The following is a 26,231-nucleotide window of genomic DNA, read 5'->3' as shown; positions in this document are numbered from 1 at the left end:
GCTGTATACAGTACATGACAAGTCTATACAGGGCTGGATACACTACAGGACAGGTCTATACAGGGCTGGACACACTACAGGACAGGTCTATACAGGGCTGGATACACTACACTACAGGACAGGTCCATACAGGGCTGGATACACTACAGGACAGGTCCATACAGGGCTGGATACACTACAGGACAGGTCTATACAGGGCTGGATACACTACAGGACAGGTCCATACAGGGCTGGATACACTACAGGACAGGTCCATAGAGGGCTGGATACACTACACTACAGGACAGGTCTATACAGGGCTGGATACACTACAGGACAGGTCCATACAGGGCTGGATACACTACAGGACAGGTCTATACAGGGCTGGATACACTACACTACAGGACAGGTCTATACAGGGCTGGATACACTCCAGGACAGGTCTATACAGGGCTGGATACACTACAGGACAGGTCTATACAGGGCTGTATACATTACAGAACAGGTCCATACAGGGCTGGATACACTACAGGGCAGGTCTATACAGGGCTGGATACACTACAGGACAGGTCTATACAGGGCTGTATACACTACAGGACAGGTCCATACAGGGCTGTATACACTACAGGACAGGTCTATACAGGGCTGGATACACTACAGGACAGGTCCATACAGGGCTGGATACACTACAGGACAGGTCCATACAGTGCTGGATACACTACAGGACAGGTCCATACAGGGCTGGATACACTACACTACAGGACAGGTCTATACAGTGCTGGATACACTACAGGACAGGTCTATACAGTGCTGGATACACTATAGGACAGGTCCATACAGGGCTGGATACACTACAGGACAGGACTATACAGTGCTGGATACACTACAGGACAGGTCTATACAGTGCTGGATACACTACAGGACAGGTCTATACAGGGCTGGATACACTACAGGACAGGTCTATACAGTGCTGTATACACTACAGGACAGGTCCATACAGGGCTGGATACATTACAGGACAGGTCTATACAGGGCTGGACACACTACAGGACAGGTCCATAATGGGCTGGATACACTACAGGACAGGTCCATACAGGGCTGGATACACTACAGGACAGGTCTATACAGTGCTGTATACACTACAGGACAGGTCCATACAGGGCTGGATACATTACAGGACAGGTCTATACAGGGCTGGATACACTATAGGACAGGTCTATACAGTGCTGGATACACTATAGGACAGGTCTATACAGGGCTGGATACACTACAGGACAGGTCCATACAGGGCTGGATACACTCCAGGACAGGTCTATACAGTGCTGGATACACTACAGGACAGGTCCATACAGTGCTGGATACACTCCAGGACAGGTCTATACAGGGCTGGATACACTACAGGACAGGTCTATACAGTGCTGTATACACTACAGGACAGGTCCATACAGGGCTGGATACACTATAGGACAGGTCCATACAGGGCTGGATACACTACAGGACAGGACCATACAGTGCTGGATACACTACAGGACAGGTCTATACAGTGCTGGATACACTACAGGACAGGTCTATACAGGGCTGGACACACTACAGGACAGGTCCATAATGGGCTGGATACACTACAGGACAGGTCCATACAGGGCTGGATACACTACAGGACAGGTCCATACAGGGCTGGATACACTACAGGACAGGTCCATACAGTGCTGGATACACTACAGGACAGGTCTATACAGTGCTGGATACACTACAGGACAGGTCTATACAGTGCTGGATACACTACAGGACAGGTCTATACAGTGCTGGATACCCTCCAGGACAGGTCTATACAGGGCTGTATACACTACAGGACAGGTCTATACAGGGCTGTATACACTACAGGACAGGTCTATACAGGGCTGGATACACTACAGGACAGGTCTATACAGGGCTGGATACACTACAGGACAGGTCTATACAGGGCTGGATACATTACAGGACAGGTCCATACAGGGCTGGATACACTATAGGACAGGTCCATACAGGGCTGGATACACTACAGGACAGGTCCATACAGGGCTGGATACATTACAGGACAGGTCTATACAGGGCTGTATACACTACAGGACAGGTCTATACAGGGCTGTATACACTACAGGACAGGTCTATACAGGGCTGGATACACTACAGGACAGGTCTATACAGGGCTGGATACACTACAGGACAGGTCTATACAGGGCTGGATACATTACAGGACAGGTCCATACAGGGCTGGATACACTATAGGACAGGTCCATACAGGGCTGGATACACTACAGGACAGGTCCATACAGGGCTGGATACATTACAGGACAGGTCCATACAGGGCTGGATACACTATAGGACAGGTCCATACAGGGCTGGATACATTACAGGACAGGTCCATACAGGGCTGGATACACTATAGGACAGGTCTATACAGGGCTGGATACACTACAGGACAGGTCTATACAGGGCTGGATACATTACAGGACAGGTCTATACAGGGCTGGATACACTACAGGACAGGTCTATACAGGGCTGGATACACTACAGGACAGGTCTATACAGGGCTGGATACACTACAGGACAGGTCTATACAGGGCTGGATACACTACAGGACAGGTCTATACAGGGCTGGATACACTACAGGACAGGTCTATACAGGGCTGGATACACTACAGGACAGGTCTATACAGTGCTGGATACACTACAGGACAGGTCCATATAGGGCTGGACGCACTCCAGGACAGGTCTATACAGGGCTGGACGCACTACAGGACAGGTCTATACAGGGCTGGATGCACTACAGGACAGGTCCATACAGGGCTGGATGCACTACAGGACAGGTCCATACAGGGCTGGATACACTACACTACAGGACAGGTCTATACAGGGCTGGATACACTACAGGACAGGTCCATACAGGGCTAGATACACTACAGGACAGGTCTATACAGGGCTGGATACACTACAGGACAGGTCTATACAGGGCTGGATACACTACAGGACAGGTCTATACAGGGCTGGATACACTACAGGAGAGGTCTATACAGTGCTGGATACACTACAGGACAGGTCCATACAGGGCTGGATACACTACACTACAGGACAGGTCTATACAGGGCTGGATACACTACAGGACAGGTCCATACAGGGCTAGATACACTACAGGACAGGTCTATACAGGGCTGGATACACTACACTACAGGACAGGTCCATACAGTGCTGGATACACTACAGGACAGGTCCATACAGGGCTGGATACACTATAGGACAGGTCCATACAGGGCTGGATACACTATAGGACAGGTCCATACAGGGCTGGATACACTACAGGACAGGTCCATACAGGGCTGGATACACTACAGGACAGGTCCATACAGGGCTGGATACACTATAGGACAGGTCTATACAGGGCTGGATACACTACAGGAGAGGTCTATACAGTGCTGGATACACTACAGGACAGGTCTATGCAGGGCTGGATACACTACAGGACAGGTCCATACAGGGCTGGATACACTATAGGACAGGTCCATACAGGGCTGGACACACTACAGGACAGGTCTATACAGTGCTGGATACACTACAGGACAGGTCCATACAGGGCTGGATACACTACAGGACAGGTCCATACAGTGCTGGATACACTACAGGACAGGTCCATACAGTGCTGGATACACTATAGGACAGGTCCATACAGGGCTGGACACACTACAGGACAGGTCTATACAGGGCTGGATACACTACAGGACAGGTCTATACAGTGCTGGATACACTACAGGACAGGTCTATACAGGGCTGTATACACTACAGGACAGGTCTATACAGGGCTGGATACACTATAGGACAGGTCCATACAGGGCTGGATACACTCCAGGACAGGTCCATACAGTGCTGTATACACTACAGGACAGGTCCATACAGTGCTGTATACACTACAGGACAGGTCCATACAGGGCTGTATACAGTACAGGACAGGTCCATACAGGGCTGGATACACTACAGGACAGGTCTATACAGGGCTGTATACAGTACATGACAAGTCTATACAGGGCTGGATACACTACAGGACAGGTCTATACAGGGCTGGACACACTACAGGACAGGTCTATACAGGGCTGGATACACTACACTACAGGACAGGTCCATACAGGGCTGGATACACTACAGGACAGGTCTATACAGGGCTGGATACACTACAGGACAGGTCCATACAGGGCTGGATACACTACACTACAGGACAGGTCTATACAGGGCTGGATACACTACAGGACAGGTCCATACAGGGCTGGATACACTACAGGACAGGTCTATACAGGGCTGGATACACTACACTCCAGGACAGGTCTATACAGGGCTGGATACACTCCAGGACAGGTCTATACAGGGCTGGATACACTACAGGACAGGTCTATACAGGGCTGTATACATTACAGAACAGGTCCATACAGGGCTGTATACACTACAGGACAGGTCTATACAGGGCTGGATACACTACAGGACAGGTCTATACAGGGCTGTATACACTACAGGACAGGTCCATACAGGGCTGGATACACTACAGGGCAGGTCTATACAGGGCTGGATACACTACAGGACAGGTCTATACAGGGCTGTATACACTACAGGACAGGTCCATACAGGGCTGTATACACTACAGGACAGGTCTATACAGGGCTGGATACACTACAGGACAGGTCCATACAGGGCTGGATACACTACAGGACAGGTCCATACAGTGCTGGATACACTCCAGGACAGGTCCATACAGGGCTGGATACACTACACTACAGGACAGGTCCATACAGGGCTGGATACACTATAGGACAGGTCTATACAGGGCTGTATACACTACAGGACAGGTCTATACAGTGCTGGATACACTACAGGACAGGTCTATACAGGGCTGGATACACTACAGGACAGGTCCATACAGTGCTGGATACACTATAGGACAGGTCCATACAGGGCTGGACACACTACAGGACAGGTCTATACAGGGCTGTATACACTACAGGACAGGTCTATACAGGGCTGTATACACTACAGGACAGGTCCATACAGGGCTGGATACACTATAGGACAGGTCTATACAGGGCTGGATACACTACAGGACAGGTCCATACAGTGCTGGATACACTATAGGACAGGTCCATACAGGGCTGGACACATTACAGGACAGGTCTATACAGGGCTGGATACACTACAGGACAGGTCCATACAGGGCTGGATACACTACAGGACAGGTCCATACAGTGCTGGATACACTATAGGACAGGTCCATACAGGGCTGGACACACTACAGGACAGGTCTATACAGGTCTGGATACACTACAGGACAGGTCCATACAGGGCTGTATACACTACAGGACAGGTCTATACAGGGCTGGATACATTACAGGACAGGTCTATACAGGGCTGGATACACTACAGGACAGGTCTATACAGGGCTGGATACACTACAGGACAGGTCCATACAGTGCTGGATACACTACAGGACAGGTCTATACAGTGCTGGATACACTATAGGACAGGTCCATACAGTGCTGTATACACTACAGGACAGGTCCATACAGTGCTGGATACACTATAGGACAGGTCTATTCAGGGCTGTATACACTACAGGACAGGTCCATACAGTGCTGGATACACTACAGGACAGGTCCATACAGGGCTGGATACACTACAAGACAGGTCCATACAGGGCTGTATACATTACAGGACAGGTCCATACAGGGCTGGATACACTACAGGACAGGTCCATACAGGGCTGGACACACTACAGGACAGGTCCATACAGGGTTGGACACACTACAGGACAGGTCCATACAGGGCTGTATACACTACAAGACAGGTCTATACAGGGCTGGATACATTACAGGACAGGTCCATACAGGGCTGGATACACTACAGGACAGGTCCATACAGGGCTGTATACACTACAAGACAGGTCTATACAGGGCTGTATACATTACAGGACAGGTCCATACAGGGCTGGATACACTACAGGACAGGTCCATACAGGGCTGTATACACTACAAGACAGGTCCATACAGGGCTGTATACATTACAGGACAGGTCCATACAGGGCTGGATACACTACAGGACAGGTCCATACAGGGCTGGACACACTACAGGACAGGTCCATACAGGGCTGGACACACTACAGGACAGGTCCATACAGGGCTGGACACACTACAGGACAGGTCCATACAGGGCTGGACACACTACAGGACAGGTCCATACAGGGCTGGACACACTACAGGACAGGTCTATACAGGGCTGTATACATTACAGGACAGGTCCATACAGGGCTGGATACATTACAGGACAGGTCCATACAGGGCTGGATACACTACAGGACAGGTCCATACAGGGCTGGATACACTACAGGACAGGTCCATACAGGGCTGGATACACTACAGGACAGGTCCATACAGGGCTGGACACACTATAGGACAGGTCCATACAGGGCTGGATACACTACAGGACAGGTCTATACAGGGCTGGATACACTACAGGACAGGTCTATACAGGGCTGGATACACTACAGGACAGGTTCATACAGGGCTGGATACACTCCAGGACAGGTCCATACAGGGCTGTATACGCTATAGGACAGGTCCATACAGGGCTGTATATGCTACAGGACAGGTCTATACAGTGCTGGATACACTACAGGACAGGTCCATACAGGGCTGGTTACACTACAGGACAGGTCCATACAGGGCTGGATACACTATAGGACAAGTCCATACGGAGTAGCATACACTCCAGAACAGGGCTGGTCAGTACGATGCTGTATACAGAGCCCGTTAATACCCCTCCTTTTCCCATGGTGTTGTGGAGCGCTGCCATGTTTTGAATCCAGTTTGCTACATGGAAGGACTCTGGGATTTGTACCGTCTCTAGGCTCATTGCTGCTTTATAGTTGCATGTTCTCCGGCCTTATTACTATGTAACAGTGAGAGCAGGTAGAGGGGTAAGAGATCATAGATAAAAGTTTCTGCATGTTGCACATTTATTAAAATCTTTTTAGCATGGGGATACATAAATTGCTCATATTCACTGTATATTCGTGTTGGCACAAACCCTTAATGACTTATTACCAGGGCTGCCACCAGGAATTTCAGGGCCCCATACTAGCAAAATTTTCGGGCCCTCTTGAGACTCTGCCCAGGCTCCACCCCAGCTCCTCCTCCAGCCTAGCTCTGCCTCCATCCCTGGAACCTTCCACAGTCCAACAGCCCACTCTTGGAAAAACTCTACTTCTGCACCACGTCCTCACCAATCACACAATAACAGTTCCCATCGAACACCAGATCACACACATAGCTGAAGCTTTTGTTTTGGCCAAAAGATTTTTAAAGCCGCCACCACGATAATGTACTCTTCTGGCCGATCCAAGCTCTACTCTAACCTATTAAACATTTCTTAAAATATCCAATACTCTTTTTAGGTATATTGTTATTTATTTTTCTTTAAGGGAATGTGTCATATACATTTTTTAAAATGACCAATAATACCACATACAAGGGACAAATACCACCACACCATGACTGGACCACATATTACCACCACATAGTGACTGAATACTACAATACTGATCATTAATAAAAAAAATAAAAAAAACACAATACTAATATTACCTTAAGTGCAATTATACATGGGAGCTCTGTACATGGTATACAGTGTATAATGTAAGTGTACAGGTAATATAGTGATCACCACTGACATTATACACAGGAGCTCTGTATATAGTGTCAGTGTACAGGTAATAGTGATCACCAGTGACATTATACACAGGAGCTCTGTACATAGTATATAGTGTGTGTACAGATAACACACTGACTCACCAGTGACGTCTCTAGTTGAAATCCTTCATCTTCGCTTTTCTCCTTCATCCAGCACAGACCGCCATCACTTCTTCCAGCCAGAACTCGTCTCTGCATAAAATAACACAGTTATCTAGAGCACATTCCCCAACTTCTACATTACATAGCTGAATACAGATGTACACCCACCATTAATATATAATTAGTAGTGTTGAGCGAGTATGTTCTGTCCGACTATGCTCGGGCCGAGCTCCGAGTATTTACAGCTGCTCGGTGATAAGGTTGAATCGCTCCCATGTGCATGATTTGCACCTGTTTGACAGCTTTATTACATGTGAGGAATGTGTAAGAAACAGACATTCCTCACATGTAATAAAACTGTTAAACAGTTGCAAATCATGCACACAACGGGAGCGATTCAACCATATCACCGGGCAGCTATAAATACTCGGCGCTCGGCCCGAGCATACTCGGCGAAAGGGTTAATAGAACATACTCGCTCAACACTAATAATTAGTCATTATGCAGCCCACCATTCCAAATATAAATTGTAATCCACCACTGTGCCCCCACTAAATGTAAATGGCCACTTCCCCACCTAATAAATATATAAATTAATTAGAAGCTGTACTCTTTCCCCCAATTTATTACCAGTCACACTCCTGCATCCTCAACGCCCCCCTACTCTGTAGCTCCTGCTCCTCCGATTCATTATATTTACATGCACCCTCTGCCCCAATTCATTGTCATGTCCGTGCTCTCCCACCCCCACTCTATTTATCATCAATTACACTCCCCCACTCCCAATTCATCATGTGCTCTCCCCACTCACATCTCCCAATTCACCATTTGCTCTCCCCACCCATTCCCAATTCTCCATGTGCTCATCCCCCTCACTCCCAATTCTCCATGTGCTTTTCTCACCCTCCAGTCCCAATTCTCCATGTTCTCGTCCCGCCCTCCACTCCCAATTCACCATGTGCTCATCGGCGCTCGGCACTTTGTTACAGCATTACATCATGGGGCCCCGTGAGTGGGGGGCACCGACTGGGCCTGGTCCCCCCACTGTTATGCTGCTCACCGGGCCCCATACAGCAGTAAGTGCAGTAATACCCTGATGGCGGCCCTGCTTGTTACTGATCAGTTACTTCAGAATTGGTAAGAAATCAGCACAATATTAATATTGATGATGATTTTCTTTATATAGCACCATCATATTCCACAGCCCTTTACATATCACATTCCCACTTCCTATTTCTGTGACTCTTTTATTGTCTGGGTCGACTTCCTCAATATTTATATAGAAGCCTAATGGAGGAACCAAGTGACTTGTAACCAGGTCCCGGTGCGGAGCATTTTGGTAATTGATTAACACATCACTTAAAAGGTTCCTTGTTCTTGGTTGATTCTCCGCTTCCTTCATGTAATCTGAGATCTCCCTTTTCCCACTTTAGTGTTGCAGAGAAAAAAAATCTCTCCCTTGTCACGTCAATGGATAAACCACTGTAAATACTATAGTGTAGGCATAAAAGGGTATAGCACACACATAAATAAGACCCAACAAATATGCACAAAAGTGCACATGGAAGTGTCTTCTGCTGTTAGAGGTCGGGGACCTCCAGGTAACTACTATAGATACAGTATTCAAGACTAGTGTTGAGCGAATTTGTTCGGCATCTGCACGCAATCTGCGTGACAACGTGGCAAATCAGCGATGTTCGTGGGCGGAGCCCATTTTTGGGTGCGAACAAGCCGGAACCCCGAACACGAATTTGAAACGCCGAACAAATTCGCTCAACACTATTCAAGACCACTGATGAAAGACTAGAAAACACTTAAACGGAGCTTCAATGTCCTCCATTCAGCTCCTATTACTTTTCCATGACTTGGAAAGTTGAGTCTTTGACCCTAACACCCACAAGCAAGCATGGGAACAGCCAGGTCCAGGCCATAAAATAGTCACTATTTGACAGCTACAGGACGAAGAGCAGATGAGGAATGTAGAACAGGTCTATCAGGACCATGGCCAGGACAGGACCACAGAGTGTGGAACTTGACCATGGAGCCAGGACAGGACCATAGAGCGTGGAACATGACCATGGAGCCAGGACGGGACCGTAGAGCATGGAACATAACCACGAAGCTAGGACAGAACAAAAGAGGGTGTAACATGACCATGTATCCAGGACAGGACCATAGGGCGTGGAACATGACTATAATGCCAGGACGGGACCATAGCCTGTGGACATTATCATGGAGCCAGTATAGGACCGAAGACTGTGGAACATGACCATGGAACCAGGATTATTATGTTCCAAGATTGGAGTCAAGGAACAGGTTAGGAGATGGAACCAGGAACATGAAAATCAGGAACTGGAGTTGGGACATATCAGGAAGATGGACCAGAGAGATTTCTGGCGGAGTAGGCGATACCAGATAAAACAACCAGGAGCAGGCCTAGTATCGGATTCAGGAGATATCAGAAATGGTGTCCAGGTGGAGAACCAAGAGTAGGTCAGAGTCAGTATCAGGAAATATCAGGAACAATTTGCAAGAGCAGGCCAGGATTGGAGCCAAAAGAAAAGAGGATCATCACCCGGTAACAAGCCAGCCATGGAACAAGTAGTTGCCATGAACATTGGTACCAGGAACAGTGATCAGTAACAGGCCTCAGATCTCTTGACATATCCTGGTTCTGTCTATATAAAAAAGAACAAAACATAATTTTGAACCGAGAGGAGGAAAGGAACTAAGTTAAAAGGTGTCAGCTAGGAATCAGTCAGAATGGTTACATCCATAGATGGTGCTACATGTTCTCTTTTCTTCTAGGAGAACTGATTTGCATGTTTTTCCCATGGACCATTGCCCATAGGTATCGTATTTATCTACCTTACTGTGATCCACTCCCCCAAACAGATTTATAAAGAAATGGATCAGAACAGAATTTTGGCTCTAAAAACAACAATTGAATGTTGGGGATTCACTATAAATCCAGTCTTGAAGACAACGGTGAAATATGAAAATCCTTGCGAATTATGGGAAAACTGAACATGGAGCTTAAGGGGAAAATTAGGTGAGCATCAAGATAATGGAGTTTCACTGGCAGTGCAGTGATTGCATGAATGTTACAGAGTAGAAGATGTGCAATAGATATTATCTACTAAATGAAAGCTACTCTCTGCAGCCGTGCACATCTCCATTTCTGGTCAAACACGGAACACATTATATCTGGATAATGTTGCCAAAGCTACGACAGATAATGTTACAGAAAATGCATCAAATTGCTCAACTGACAAGTAGCGCTGTATGGACAAGTCCTGAGGCTATACTCCTCCCGTGGGGAGTTATGCTACGCTCTGCTGCACCCACAACACCAGCCTCAGCGGTCTGCCCTGGAGCGGCGGTTCACTCTGACCGCAATCCACAGGTGGCGTAGTCGGACATTTAAACATCAAAACCACATAAATAGTTCCGCCACTGGTTTGACCGCCCTGAGCCACGGAACCGGGTCGCCGCCACGGAGACTACAACCACCAGCATCCACCAAAAAGGGTCCGGCTCCGGGTGTCCCAAGGCCCAGGGGGCGCGTCAGAACATTTTCATCACCTTTCACAATCACCAATGGGACAAGGCAGGGATGTTCTCTGTCCCCTCTCTTATACATCCTAGTGACGGAGCACCTGCTCTCATCAATTCGCCATAACCCCAATATTAGGTGGATTGAGGTGGGAGACACAGAGTACAAGTGCTCTCTATTTGCTGATGATGTCCTAGTATATATCACTCAATCACATATATCCATCCATGCTGTTATGGCTGAAATAGATCACTTTGTTACATGGTAAAATTTTAAAATCAATGCAACGAAGTCTGAGGCCCTCGATGTCTCCCTCCCCAAATCCATATAGGACCCCATCCAGTCCAACTTTCCCTTTGCCTGGCCCTCACAGGGTATCAAATACTTAGGAATTCCTATTAATAGAGACCTCTCCCATCTATGTTATCTTAATTTTGGGCCCTTTATTGAACAACTCCATACAGACCACGGTTGGCAAGTTAGAACTGTAAGATTCACTACGTGAACCACTGGTGTTTTGTGGAAAAGCACATGTACACTGTGTTCCAAATTATTATGCAAAAAGTGTTTAGGAGTGATAAGGGAAGAATTTGTTTGTTTGTCAGTTAAACTCATTGATGGTGATGTGTGTCAGGGCTCTTTATATCACTGTAAGCAATTGCAGACACCTGTGCTAATTAGTTTGGCAGGTGTGTCCAATGAAAGGCAAGACTACTTAAGAAGGCTGTCTCACATTATTAAGCAGCCTACATTTTCTGCCAAAATGGGAAAGAAAAAGGATGTGTCGGCTGCTGAGAAGCAACAAATTGTGGAGTGTTTAGGTCAAGGCATGACTACAATCAACATTGTGCGATGATCAGGATGAAGTGTCTTGGCAATCAAGAAGTATGTAGCTGATTCACAGTACACACGTGTGCGTGCTGATAAGGGCAAATTGAGGACTCTTTCCTACAGGCAATTACGTCAGGTTAAAAGAGCAGCGGCAAAAAAGCCTTGTCATAGCAGCAGACAAGTTTTTGAAGCTGCTGGTGCCTCCAATGTCCCCCGAACAACAAGATGCAGGGTCCTTCAGAGGTTTGCAGCTGTGCATACGCCATCCTGTCGACCTCCTCTATCCACTTCACACAAGCAGAAACGGCTCCAGTGGGCCAAACATTACATGAAGACTGATTTCAAAACTGTTTTGTTCACGGATGAGTGCCGTGCAGCGCTCGATGGTCCAGATGGATGGAGTGGAGGATGGCTGGTTGATGGACACCCCACTCAAACACGGCTACAGCGCCAACAAGGAGGAGGTGGAGTAATGTTTTGGGCTGGAATCATGGGGAGAGAGATTGTCGGCCCCTTTAGGATCCCTGAAGGCGCTAAAGATGAACTCCATAATGTATGTGGATTTTCTCAAACAGCACTTCCTGCCATGGTTCAAGAAGAAGAACCGTGTATTTCACAGCAAGATCATTTTTTTGCATGATAATGCACCATCTCATGCTGCACATAAAACATCTGCATCTCTGGCTGATATGGGCATAAAAGGGGACAAACTTATGGTGTGACCCCCATGCTCCCCTGACCTCTACCCCATTCAGAACCTCTGGAGCATCATCAAAAGGAGTGTCTATGATGGCGGGAGGCAGTTCACATCTAAGCAACAGCTCTGGGAGGGTATTCTGTCCTCATGCAAAACAAGTGAAGCAGAAACCATCCAAAACCTGACAAATTCAATGGACGAGAGAGTTCAGAAGCTCCTTTCGAACAAGGGGTCCTATGTGAAAATGTAACATCACCTAGAATAAAGTTTTGAGTTGAAAACTGTTTGATTTCAGTTTCTAATAACCTGCTAATGCTTATAATTTCAAAAATGACCATTTTTTTGGTCTTTATTAAAATGAAAAGGTTGATCGAAAAGTTTGGGGGATCTAAGAGTGTGGCAACCCAGTAGTCATGATTACTTCGAATTCTGACAATATGAGGGTCATGTTGCAGGTAGTGCAGCAAGAAGGCACTTATGTGTCTTGCGCATCTCGGAGCCCCAAAATTATTTTCCGGGCTAGATGCAGCTAAAAATTATTATTAATTTTAAATCTGGTGGAGCTTAGTATAGATGGCCTAATAGGATCAGTGCTGCACACTGCTACAAAGCCCAAATTATTTTCCAGCCAAGATACAGATAAACATGATTAGTAATTTGAAAGCTTAAAACGGTTGGTAGGGTGATTTTAACCAATCATCCATCTTTTACTCTCCCCAGGATGACACAGGGGTAGAAAAGTCGTTTCGGATCCATGATTTGTTCATCTTTATGAACGTGAGTCTGTCTACATTATCAGTGGAGAGCCGCGTGCGCTTATCTGTCAGCACACCACCAGCAGCGCTGAACACACGTTCAGACAGAACGCTGGCTGCGGGGCATGACAAGATCTCCAAGGCGTAAGTGGCTAGCTCCGGCCATTTATCCAGATTGGAAGCCCAAAAAGAGCAAGGGTCCAGTGACACAGTCGTGGCTTCAATGTTTACTTGGAGATACTCCTGTACCATCGTCTCTAGGCGTTGACTATGTGTCAGACTTCTTGTCTCCTGTGGCCTTGCAAAGGATGGGCTAAAAAAGTGGTGAAATGATTCCGCAAAATTAATGTTACCAGCACATACTGTGGTTCTGTTACGGTTTGAGTGCTGAACACTTGACGGTCCCACGGTTGGCAAATTGGAACTGTGAGATTCACTACGTGCACCACTGGTGTTTTGTGGAAAAGCACATGTAAGATTCTGCAACAGTCTATGCTGATACTCCTGCATGCGTGCATCCCTTTCTATGGCAGGAATAATTTCTGCAAATTTACTTTTGTACCGGGGATCTAACAGTGTGGCAACCCAGTAGTCAGGATTATTTCTAATTCTCACAATTCGAGGGTCATGTTGCAGGTAGTGCAGCAAGAAGGCACTCATGTGTGTTGCGCATCCAGGAGCACCAAGTCCCTGTTGTGTTGGTGGCGAGGTAACAATCATGCTTCCTTCCTCTGTCCTCTCCCCCCAACCTCGCACAACAGAAATGTGATCAAGGTCTCCCTCATCTGATGAGTCTTCCATCAGTTCGTCCTCCACTTCTTCCTGGGCTCCTGCACCTTCCTCACTAGTTTGGCTGCTACCATGCGCCCTGGTAAAACCATCTCCCCCACCCTCACATGCCTGCCGCCTTGGTGCTGCCGACCGTCTGGACCTTGCAGATGTTAGCCCTTCCGCATACAACTCCTCCTCCTCTACTTCCTCCACCTCCTCTTGTGCCACCACCTGACTCCGAATTCTGTTTAACATGTGCTCCAGCATGTAAATCACCGGAATAGTCATGCTGATAATGGCATCGTCAGCACTAAACATCTTCGTCGCCATTTCAAAACTGTGCAGAAGGGTGCATAGGTCCCTGATCTGAGACCACTCCTCCAGCGTGATTTGCCCCACCTCTGGATCTCGTTGGCCCAGGCTATACGTCAGAACGTATTGCACCAGGGCTTGGCGATTCTGCCACAGTCGCTGCAACATGTGTAGAGTTGAATTCCACCGGGTAGGCACATCGCATTTTAGCCGGTGAAGTGGCAGGACCAACGACTTCTGTAGAGATGTAAGTCGCTGAGCTGCGGGATGCGAACGGCGGAAGTGAGCACACAGCAACCGTGCCCTCTGCAGAAAGCCATCTAGTCTGGGATAGTGGGCTAAAAATTGCTGGACAACCAGGTTCAACACGTGAGCCATACAAGGCACGTGTGTGACATTGCCCCGGCGAAGGGCCGCACCCAGGTTTGCAGCATTGTCGCACACGGCCTTCCCTGGTTTCAGGTCCAGTGGAGACAACCATTCATGAAATTGGTTCTCCAGAGCTGACCACAACTCCTCAGCTGTGTGACTCACATTTCCCAGACATTTCAAAGTAAAAACCGCCTGATGACGTTGAGCCCTACTGCCAGCATAGTAAGGAGGTGTGCAGGATCCCTTCTGCGCAGTTAGAAAGCTTGTGGCATGACCAGACAGGCTTTGGGTGCAGGTGGAAGACCGAGAGGAGGTTGAGGAGGCAGAAGCAGTGGAGGAACTTTGACATAAAGAGGATTGACGCACAACTCGTGGGGACGGCAAGACTTGGACAGCAGCCCCTTGTCCTGCTGTCACCATAGTTACCCAGTGCCCAGTCAGCGACATGTAACGCCTCTGTCCATGCCTACTCGTCCAAGTGTCTGTGGTGAAATGCACCCTGTCACACACAGAGTTTCTCAAAGAAGCGGTGATGTTGTGTGCGACATGCTGGTGGAGCGCAGGCACACCTTTCTTTGAGAAGTAGTGCCGACTGGGCATCTGGTACTGGGGCACTGCGACGGACATAAGGTCTCGAAAATCCTCTGTGTCCACCAGGCGGAAAGGCAGCATTTCTGTAGCCAAGAGCTTGCAGATGGTGAAATTCAACCTCTTAGCTTTCTCATGGCTAGGAGGAAATGGTCTTTTACTTGTCCACATCTGAGGGACCGAGGGCTGGCTATTGTGCTTAGACGGGGTTGATAAGGGTGTCCCCGGCAAACTGCCGGTCTGTGAGGAAGATGCAGGCGGACATGTTAGGTTGCCTTGATCCAAAGGTGGTGCTATCGATGTCGGACAGCGCTCAACACCAGCTGGTGTTACCACCTCCAAAGAAAATGATGACCTGCCAATCACGCTGGCTGTTGCGGGTAAAGAGGTGGCAGGTCTGCGCCCTAAAACAGGTGTGACTGCTGTCCCCCCAGTCACAGAGGATGAAGAGGCCGCGGATGCACAAGATATGGCAGACGGTGGTTGGCCCGGCCGGCTAGGCCGCATTGTAGCACACTGAGCTTCCCACTGCAACTTATGCTTCATGTCCATGTGCCGGTTCATGCATGAAGTACTCAAGCTATGTATTTTTTGGCCTCTACTTAGCTTTTGCTGACAAATGTTACAGATAACACGAGTTGGGTCATCTTTATCGATCTGAAAAAATGCCCAGGCTATGCAAGGCTTAGCACCCATGCGACCTGAAGAGCCACCACGACTTGTGGTGAGAGGCAGAGTTGTGTTTGAGGATGCAGTTGTTGACGTGCTTCCAGTACTACGTCTCTGTCCAGGAAGGCGCAACCTGACCTCGTCGTCACTAGCATCTTCCTCCACCTCCTCTGCTGACCTCATCTCTTGGCTGACTGTGGGTTGACAGTAAGTGGGATCTCCAACCTCATCATCATCACCCTGTGCGTTATCACACCCGTCGTCCTCAGAGCCAACCTGTTCCTGCCCTGACAAAAAACTAAAGTTGTCGCTCCAATCAGGTATTTGAGTCTCATCATCGTCTTCCTCATTGTCTCCACCAACAGGAGTTACAGTTTGGGAACGAGGGTCTACATTATGGTCAGAACCTTCTGCGTCTGGTCCTGGATCCGACTCCTAAAGATTCTGGGCATCAGTGCAGATCATTTCCTCGTCTGGATTCACAGAAGCGCTGGAGTCGACCTCTGATTCCCAGGCTATAGTATGAGTAAACAGCTCTGCAGACTCAACCATCTGTTCTACCTCATACTCAGACGGGCAGCTGGAGATTTGGGAGCTGTGAGGAAGCAAGTGCGATTGGGGTGACACCTTTGAGGACTGGAGTATTTGTGATGTTGAAGTTGATGTGGAGGAGAGCCCACTTAAAGGAGCACTTGATATCCGTTGAAGCACCTGCTGTTTTTGTGCCTCATCTGGAATTTGTAGCGATTGGCGTGGCCGTAAGAAAGGGATCTTATCACATTGTCCGCTAAAAAAAGTAGACATTTTAGTTTGGCTGGAAGATGGTCTTTCTTCTGCAGATGTTACTGTTGCTTTAACACCTACCCCACGGACACAACCTTTTTTCCCCTTCCCAACACGCCTATTCCCCTTTCCACCAGCAGCAGGCCTTTTTCCACTCATTTTGGTGGTTAACTAATTCACAACTCTGGAGTTGTTAGCACAAAAAAACAATGGATGGGAACCGAGCAGAGCTGAGTGGCCAAACTGTGGTATTAGACCAAAACTATTGGCTGGGTTAGATGCAGAAAAAAATGATATTCAATTTGCAACCTGATGGAGGTCAGTATAGATGGACTAATAGAACAAGTCCCACACACTGCTAGAAGGCCAAATATTTTTTCAGAGCTAGATGCAGACAAAAAATTATTTTGAATTTGCAACCTGATGGAGGTCTGTATAGATGGATTAATAGAACAAGTCCCACACACAGCTAGAAGCCCAATATTTTTTTCAAAGGTAGATGCAGAAAAAAATATATTCAGTTTGCAACCTGATGGAGGTCAGTATAGATGGACTAATAGAATGATGCTATGCCCAAAAGATTTTACTTCACTAGGTGCAGTAAAAAAATTAGTATTCTATACACAGGTGGTATATCTTGCAACACAGATAGGCTACTCCACTGACTAACACACTCTGCAATAGGCCAAAAAGGATTAGCTTTGCTAGATTCAGCCAAATGCTGTGAAAAAAACTTGCACAGCACTGGCACAGACCTGCCTGGCAAAAACTGATAGGAACTGATGTAACCTAGTCCTGAAAAGGACTCCAATTACAATTAGTCTTTACTCCCACAACCTATCTATTTAAGAGCACAGACCTGCCTGATAAAAGTCGTAGGAAATGATGTAACCTAGTCCTTAAAAGGACTGCAATCACAACTATTCCCTACTCCCAAGCTATCTGTAGATTTGTGCGAAAATTGGCTTGAAATTAACAAGGTATAGTGCACACAGCAACAGCGGTGCCGTCTAACACGCAGCTGCAGCAGTGAGAAAATGGTGGCGACGGGGAAAATGGCTGGGTCTTATAGGGCAAGGACATGTGACATACACTGCCAATGACACATGCCCTTGCTTGTGTGAAAAACAGCAGTTCGCTCCGTGTGTGCGCTGCTGATAGGCTGACAGACTGCACCTCCTCACTGCAAATGCGGGAAAGAGAAAAAAAAATGGAGATCTTCATTATTCCTGCAGAGATCCATCCCCTGCCCCTCCCCCCACCCCGCTGTACACTCAAACTGCGTATTAACATTAATTTTCATCATTACTGAGAAAAAATCCAGTTATGATTTTGGTGCACGAACAGTTATCGAACATAACCTCGAACAGTCGAATTTTTCTCAAATCGTTAGTGTTCGCCGAACGGCTCGAACACCGCCCAAAACAGCTCGAATTTGAGATTGGCGAACAGTTCGAGTAGAACAACGCTCATCTCTATTTAAGACCCAGCGGCGACCTCCTTCCTGCTAATGAGTGACACACCCTTGCATGGGAGTTAAAAACCCTCAGTTTCCTCCAGATAATTGCCTGTGATACTTCTATTTCAGGCTTGGAGCACTAGCAGTCAGCTAGCGTCTTCTCTGGTGCCCTTGGAGGACAGTTGTTTCTGCTCTGGTGTCTGCTCAAGCTAAGTTAATCCCCTTTGTTTGTCTACTTTTTTGTTTTTAGTTTGTAGTGGGGTCTGACCAGTGCTCACCCCTCCCTATCCAGGGCCAAGCTCTAGGGTCATCCAGGGTTTAGGGTCCTGCTTGGCGAGATGTGTGGAACTTATATAGGGACAGTAGGGTAGGCAGGGTTATATTAGTTCTGCCTAGGGTCTCCACTTCCCCTTTCCCTAGTGTTTGGGTTTCTTCCCCCTCTTCTCTTCGCGTTGCACTTAGTCTTTCCCACACCTTGTGTGACAGTGGCACTGGGATCACTCAGGGCAGCAATTTCCACTGACATCTTAGAGTTGCTAGGATGCTGTTATTTCAAGTCAGAAAATGCTGCCGTCTGAATGAGCCCCAAAGAGTTAAAGGGGTTGTACACTTCTTAAAATCTCCACTGACAAAACAGAATAATAAAAGGTAATACTCCCTCCGGGGCAGGTGCTGTTCCTCACGTGCTCTTGTCCAATCAGTATTGTTGAAAACCTTAATAGGTTGCCAGTTACCGCTGCACCAATCCATTGAGTAATGCAGGGGGTACAGGTGGTAATAAGGTCCACAAGTGGTCATTTATAGGTGTGCGTTATAGGCATAATATGATAAAAAAAAAATTAAAGTGAGTTATCCACTACTGGACAAACCCTTCAAAATAGTTCCATGGCACCGAACAAAATAGAAATGTGTAATACTTAGAGCGCTGCGTTGGTCCGAGCGGTGGCTTCTTCCAGATACATGCATGTGACCGCTGCAATTACCCTCTGGAGGGTCAGGTCAGTGAATTCACCATTTCTATCTCCACAAAGACCATCAGAATGGCAGGGAGTGGAGGACAGTGGTGAGTACCTTAACCCATGGCTGCCGAAGGAATATTCACCAATACATCCCATCTTTAAAGGATAAGAAAGAAAGACGCATACTGCTGCTTGTGTAAGGCACTACAGAAAAGTTTAGTTTGTTACGCCAGTACCCTAACCCCTAACCTTACCCAATCATTTATGTGCCCATACAGAAATATTGTGTAGCGTCGGTGTCCCTGCCTCCTGCCAGACAGGGACGCCGTTCCCCTCACCTCTCCGCTCCGTGCCCGGCGGCTTCCTCCCGCTCTGCTAGCAGCGCGCGCTGCTTCCCGGCCTCTGTGCTTAGGGCGCGCGTGCTCCCCCTCTCTTAAGGGGGCCGCGCGCGCCATCCTAAGGAGTCCCCGGCCAATGGCCGGAGGACCTCACCATATATAAGGCACCTCCTCCAAAATGGAGGTGCCCGAGCAATGTTGTTGCAAAGCCTTTCAACTCTGCTTCAGCCCTCAGGTCCCGTTACCAGATACCTGCCAGATCTCTGCTTGATACCTACCTGATTCCTGTCTATCTGCTTGCATTCCTGCGGTCCGACAGTCTGCCTTCCAACACCTGTCAGTCTGTCTATGGATCTGCCCGCCCGCTTACCTGGGAGCGCTCACCTGCTACTTGCCTGCTAGCCTACCTGGAGGCTCCGCCGTCACTTGCCGTGACCACCTGCCTGTCCAGAGACTCCTGCCCGCTCACCTGGGAGCGCTCACCTGCTACCTGCCTGCTAGCCTACCTGGAGGCTCCATCGTCACTTGCCGTGACCAGCTGCCTGTCCAGAGACTCCTGCCCGCTCACCTGGGAGCGCTCACCTGCTACCTGCCTGCTAGCCTACCTGGAGGCTCCATCGTCACTTGCCGTGACCAGCTGCCTGTCCAGAGACTCCTGCCCGCTCACCTGGGAGCGCTCACCTGCTACCTGTCTGCTAGCCTACCTGGAGGCTCCGCCGTCACTTGCCGTGATCATCTGCCTGTCCAGAGACTCTTGCCCGCTCACCTGGGAGCGCTCACCTGCTACCTGCCTGCTAGCCTATCTAGAGACTCTTATCCTGCTGTCACTTGCCGTGACCATCTGCCTGTCAAGAGACTGTCCCCGTCACTTGCCGTGACCTCCTGTCCTTCTACCCAGAGACTGTCCCCGTCACTTGCCGTGACCTCCTGTCCTTCTACCCAGAGACTGTCCCCGTCACTTGCCGTGACCTCCTGCCCTTCTACCCAGAGACTGTCCCCGTCACTTGCCGTGACCTCCTGCCCTTCTACCCAGAGACTGTCCCCGTCACTTGCCGTGACCTCCTGCCCTTCTACCCAGAGACTGTCCCCGTCACTTGCCGTGACCTCCTGTCCTTCTACCCAGAGACTGTCCCCGTCACTTGCCGTGACCTCCTGTCCTTCTACCCAGAGACTGTCCCCGTCACTTGCCGTGACCTCCTGTCCTTCTACCCAGAGACTGTCCCCGTCACTTGCCGTGACCTCCTGTCCTTCTACCCAGAGACTGTCCCCGTCACTTGCCGTGACCTCCTGTCCTTCTACCCAGAGACTGTCCCCGTCACTTGCCGTGACCTCCTGTCCTTCTACCCAGAGACTGTCCCTGTCACTTGCCGTGACCTCCTGTCCTTCTACCCAGAGACTGTCCCTGTCACTTGCCGTGACTACCTGCCCGCCTTCCCTGGGAGCCACCCGCTTCCTTACAAGGACTGCCCCCTTTGTATAGTTGCTCAGAGGTTCCACCTCCCAGACCCGTTACATATTGCTCCCGGTGAAGCCCATAAGTTTGGAGACAGTATAGTCCCCTTTCATGGCCCCCACACAATATAATGTCCTCACCACACACAGCAGGGTGACGCCACTGTACATCTTCTCCATACAGTATGATGCCCCCCATACAGTATGATGCCCACGCACACTGCTCTGCTACATCAACACACACACATCACTGCTGTAATGCTAGTGGGTGTGGACCCACTGTGCCATGGGCCGGGCTTACCATGGAGGGGCGTTTCTAAGTGTCTACCGTGTCTTCACTAGAGCCTCTGATGGTGATGTTGGGCTGGATTGCTGGTAGACACCAAGCACCATTCTAGGGCAGTCCCCGGGATTGCAGCAGCTAACTGGAGGGTCAGAGGCATCGGTACAAGGTACAGGAGGGCAAAGACGTGATCGGAGAATCCGAGGTCAGGGCAGGGAGCACAGGCTCGATACACGTAGCCAAGGTCAGGAGCAGAGAGGTCAGACAGGACGGGTAAAGAAGCCAGGTAGGGAGACAGAATATGGAGGAATGCATAAATGGGTGCTATCAGGCTAGGAACCAACATTCGGGCAAGGAATGGTGGGTGGAGTCGCATGATATATCACCTGCTAGCAGGTGATAGGCTGGGGCAACAAATCTCTGCAGGACAGGGTGGATAAAAATTCCCGCAGAGTTCAGCCACAGGCGTGCCCAGTCTTCCAGTAAGAAATACACTATGACTAATAGATGAGAGTCCAGAATAGAGGTTCCCTCTAGGGTTGAACGAGTATGTTCTGTCAGAGTATGCCCGGGCCGAGCCCCGAGTATTTACAGCTGCTCGGTGATATGGTTGAATCGCTCCCGTTGTGTGCATGATTTGCAACTGTTTGACAGCTTTATTACATGTGAGGAAAGTGTAAGAAATAGACATTCCTCCCATGTAATAAAGCTGTCAAACAGTTGCAAATCATACACACGGGAGCTATTTAACCTTATAACCGAGCAGCTGTAAATACTCGGAGCTCGGCCCGAGCATACTCGGCGAAAGGTTTAATAGAACATACTCGTTCAACACTAGTTCCCTCCTCTTACCCCAAAATTTTATAGCAGAGTTTTGCAAAATAAGTTTATTTAATAACCATTAAAAAAAACCTTTAAACTGTGTCTTTCTGATGACGCCTGATCCATACTGAAGCCTCTAAAGTAAAAAGATTAAGATCCTCTCCACTGTTTTAATTAATTTGCTTTTACCTGTCAGTGAACTTCTTCCAGCTTAATTAAAAATCAATCAATCCACTCATCAATCATATCACCAATCTACAGAAAACCTGCATTTGAGGTTAAAAACACCTTTCCCATGGTTGAGCTCCTGTAGAGAAGAGACTGCTGTATTAAAAATATATAGAATACAGGTCACCACTTTACTTGGGGTCTTATGTATTGTTAATACAGAACATTTATTATTTATTCGAAGTTTCTTCCAGACAGTAAATTTCTTCCACTTAGAAATAAAAATAATAAAATAGTAAATTTTGTCCAGCATAAACGAGATGTATCCAGAGGTGCAAATTGTAGCTCACGGGCCCAAAACAAAATCTGTAACATGGCCACCTCCTCCCATCCTATAATAAGCCATCAGTATACTGATCCTTGAAAACCCCTTAAATTCAGACTATCTACCTCACAAGCTTCCCTCTAGTGGCAGCATTAGAGACTGCAGTCTGCAGAAAGCTCCAAAGCTCCCTCTAGTGGTCATTAAAGGCAGCCAGAATTTTTATTATGTATCTCAAATCAAGGAGCTGGATATGGGGCTCTAGGAAGCTTAAAAATGTTGGACATTTTCTGGGGGTAAAGAAAACTGATGCTTGAGCAAGAACATTCAATAATAGCATACATGTTATTATCTAGACTTAACAGATTAACAATTAAAGGACTGTGCCCCAACTACATAACCCCTATATATATGCTCTGGTGAAACACTTTGAGGTCATAGAGGATGGTCCCATCTATGCATGAAATTCCCATCTATAACTGCAGGGGGCGCCACTTACTCTGTCACATGTCATAAAAGAGAATATTCAGCTGTTTGTCCAGCATCTGTGAGAAGCCACCATTGAAGTCAACCCAATCTACTATGGTGGGATTGGAGCTTTTAGTAATTTTTTGCCACTGCCAAATCTTCGAGTTCACTGCCCAGTGCTGTGGAAAAGCTACTTTCGTCCTCACATGTCAGACAATATGTAATTTTGAGAACCCTTAAATAAAAATGGCTTTTTGTGACCAATATTTCAGTTTTGAATTTTGAACCCCATAATCACAATGAACAAATGATTAGACTCCTCCAATTTTGTGTTTCCAGCCCCTGTACAGATCTGTGTTTCCATGGTCACAGACTACAAACAAACCCTTTGTAGTCTGATCTTGATGTCAACGTCCTTTTCTTCTTGCTAACCCACCAATCGGACAGAATGACTGCACCATGTGGACATATTAGTCTGCATAGGAGCTGTGTACACAAAACGGCAAGATATTTTTAATTAAATATTTTTAGCAAAGGTTTTTTTTTTTAAATCTTTGTGGCATTGAAGCTTAGAAAGAAACCACCCTCAGATACACTTAATCAAATGGGCTATGAAAGAAAGTAAGAGACAAGGTCCTGGATGGCAGGTATGTGTTACTGAGATGGTTTTATTTTGACAGGATTTTGGTTCTGTGATTTTTAGGAGCGACTAAAAAAGCCTGGGTGGGAAAGGTCGTTCCAATATTTCAGTCTGGGTTTTACTGGCCTAATAAGACGCACCTGGTCTAGCTCAGGTGGTAGTAATGTGCTGAGGCTGGAGAAAGACAGAGCTGGTGGGAAGTCTGTACAGCAGCCTGAGGCGTTCCTGCAATACCAAGTTGGTGAGATCATTTGATTTTCTCTGCCTTACCCAGAAAGTGGAGTGTATTGTTATTTAATTGTACTGAAGAAAGGACTGTTAGGTTCTTCATTTGTGCTGAAGAAAGGCTGTTTTCATTTTGGAGCTGTAAAGTTTATGAAGGACAATAAACTTTATTCTGTTTGGACATAAAAGCCCTGTGCCTGTACATATCCACGCGGCTACCAGAGAGCTGAAACCCCTACAGATGATAAAGCAAGAGATCATTTTTTGGGACATTGGTATAATTGGGGAAACTAGTGGAAAATAATCTAAGAAACCTTAACAGGAGAACAACTCAAGGGTTATTAATTACTGTTGATGTTTTTCCAGCTGACAATACTCTATACAAAGCCATCATCCTCTGTATACATTTCTTCTGTGTTCACTATGGTGTTTATGACGCGCCCCCTGGGCCATATTCTTTAGTGGGAATATCCGGAGCCGGATCAGATGGGGGTTGTAGTCTTCCGAGTGGCTGTGACCCGGTCCGTGCCCAGGGTGTCAAACTCAGTTGTATGTGGCAGTCCTACAGATGTTATAAGTTCTTTATTGTCGACTACGCCACCCGTTGTATTGCGGTCACTATGGCCGCCGCTGCAGCAGGGTCCGCTGAGGCTGATGGTATAGGTGCAGCTTGTGATGGTATAACCCCCAACGGGTGGGGTATAGCCTCAGGGGGATCAGGTGCAGAGGATGGGGGTTGTGGTGATGCAGTGTAGACGGCAATCAGAGACAGAGTCGGGTTATGCAGTTTAGGATGTTTACTCACTGCTGATGTTCCGGTCACTCCAGCTTCGAGTGACCTCCCGAGCCGTGCTGCATCCACCAGGTCCTGGATCCAGCCAACCCCCAAGCAAGTCCGGAGCGTGACCCTGAGCTCTCCTTCTGTCCTTTCTCTGGCCGTCCCCACTATTGATCCACCCAGGTCCAGCTCCCTCGGGCCTTCTGTTGGGAGACCCTTGGCCTTGGGTTCCCTGACCCTCCACGTGGTGTGCCTTCGTGGTGGATGTGGTGGGTGGCCGTGGCAAGCGCTGCCCACGGCCTCCGGTCTCTGGCTGGGGTGTGCTTTTGCCCCCACCAGCTTGGGTTCCGGTACCCTGCGCCGACTCTTCACCCGGGGATTTAATTTGGGGTCTTAGAGTCCTTTCTTCTGTTTCCCCCTCTGGGTCTCTCTCTCTCCTCTCTCACTCTGGGTCTCTCTTCTCCTCCGCTCGCTGACTTTCTCTCTGCAACTGACCCTGTTCTTAGTTGGTGCCCACCTTATATACACCCTCTATGTGTGAGCTCAGGTGACCAGCACCCTATGAGCTCCTATCTTTACCCAGGCTGCTCCCCCTATCTGCCCCTACACTACTTGGGATGTTCCACCCCCCCTCCCACTCCAGCCAGGAACAGACTCGGTCGTACCTGCACATTTCCAAGTGGGAGTACCGTCGGTCTGCTCCTCGGAAATAGGATGTATGTAGTGCATGCAGCCTACCGAGCTCAGATCCACACTCCATCCTTACCCGGGAGTGGAATATCACACCTCTGGGTTGAGGTGCAATACCCCTGTAGCAGCCGAATCCTCAGGGTGCTACATTCCCCCCTGGTAAATCACAGCACGTCCTCGGGCTGTAAGACATAAACACCAAAACATACAAAATTTTTTTCATAAACAACATAAAACATATAAAACAACATTATATATATATATATAAAACATTCTCGTCGCCTCTGGCTCCTCCTCCGGTCACTGTGCAACGTGTGACCGGGTAAAGTGCGACAGTCTCTCTGGAAAACTGGTTTTCCCTATAAAACCGGTAGGGGGCGCTTTAGGACGCGCAACTATATACAAGGATATGGCCGCTCTCAGTCCTCGGCCAGGTAAGGAGGGAAAGGGAATGG

This window comes from Phyllobates terribilis, unplaced genomic scaffold, assembly GCF_046119375.1.
Source record: "Phyllobates terribilis strain yellow unplaced genomic scaffold, ASM4611937v1 Scaffold_7__3_contigs__length_470593459, whole genome shotgun sequence".
In the NCBI taxonomy this organism is placed as follows: Eukaryota; Metazoa; Chordata; class Amphibia; order Anura; family Dendrobatidae; genus Phyllobates; species Phyllobates terribilis.
The sequence above is the reverse complement of the archived record's forward strand: the minus strand, read 5'-3'. Positions refer to the sequence as shown.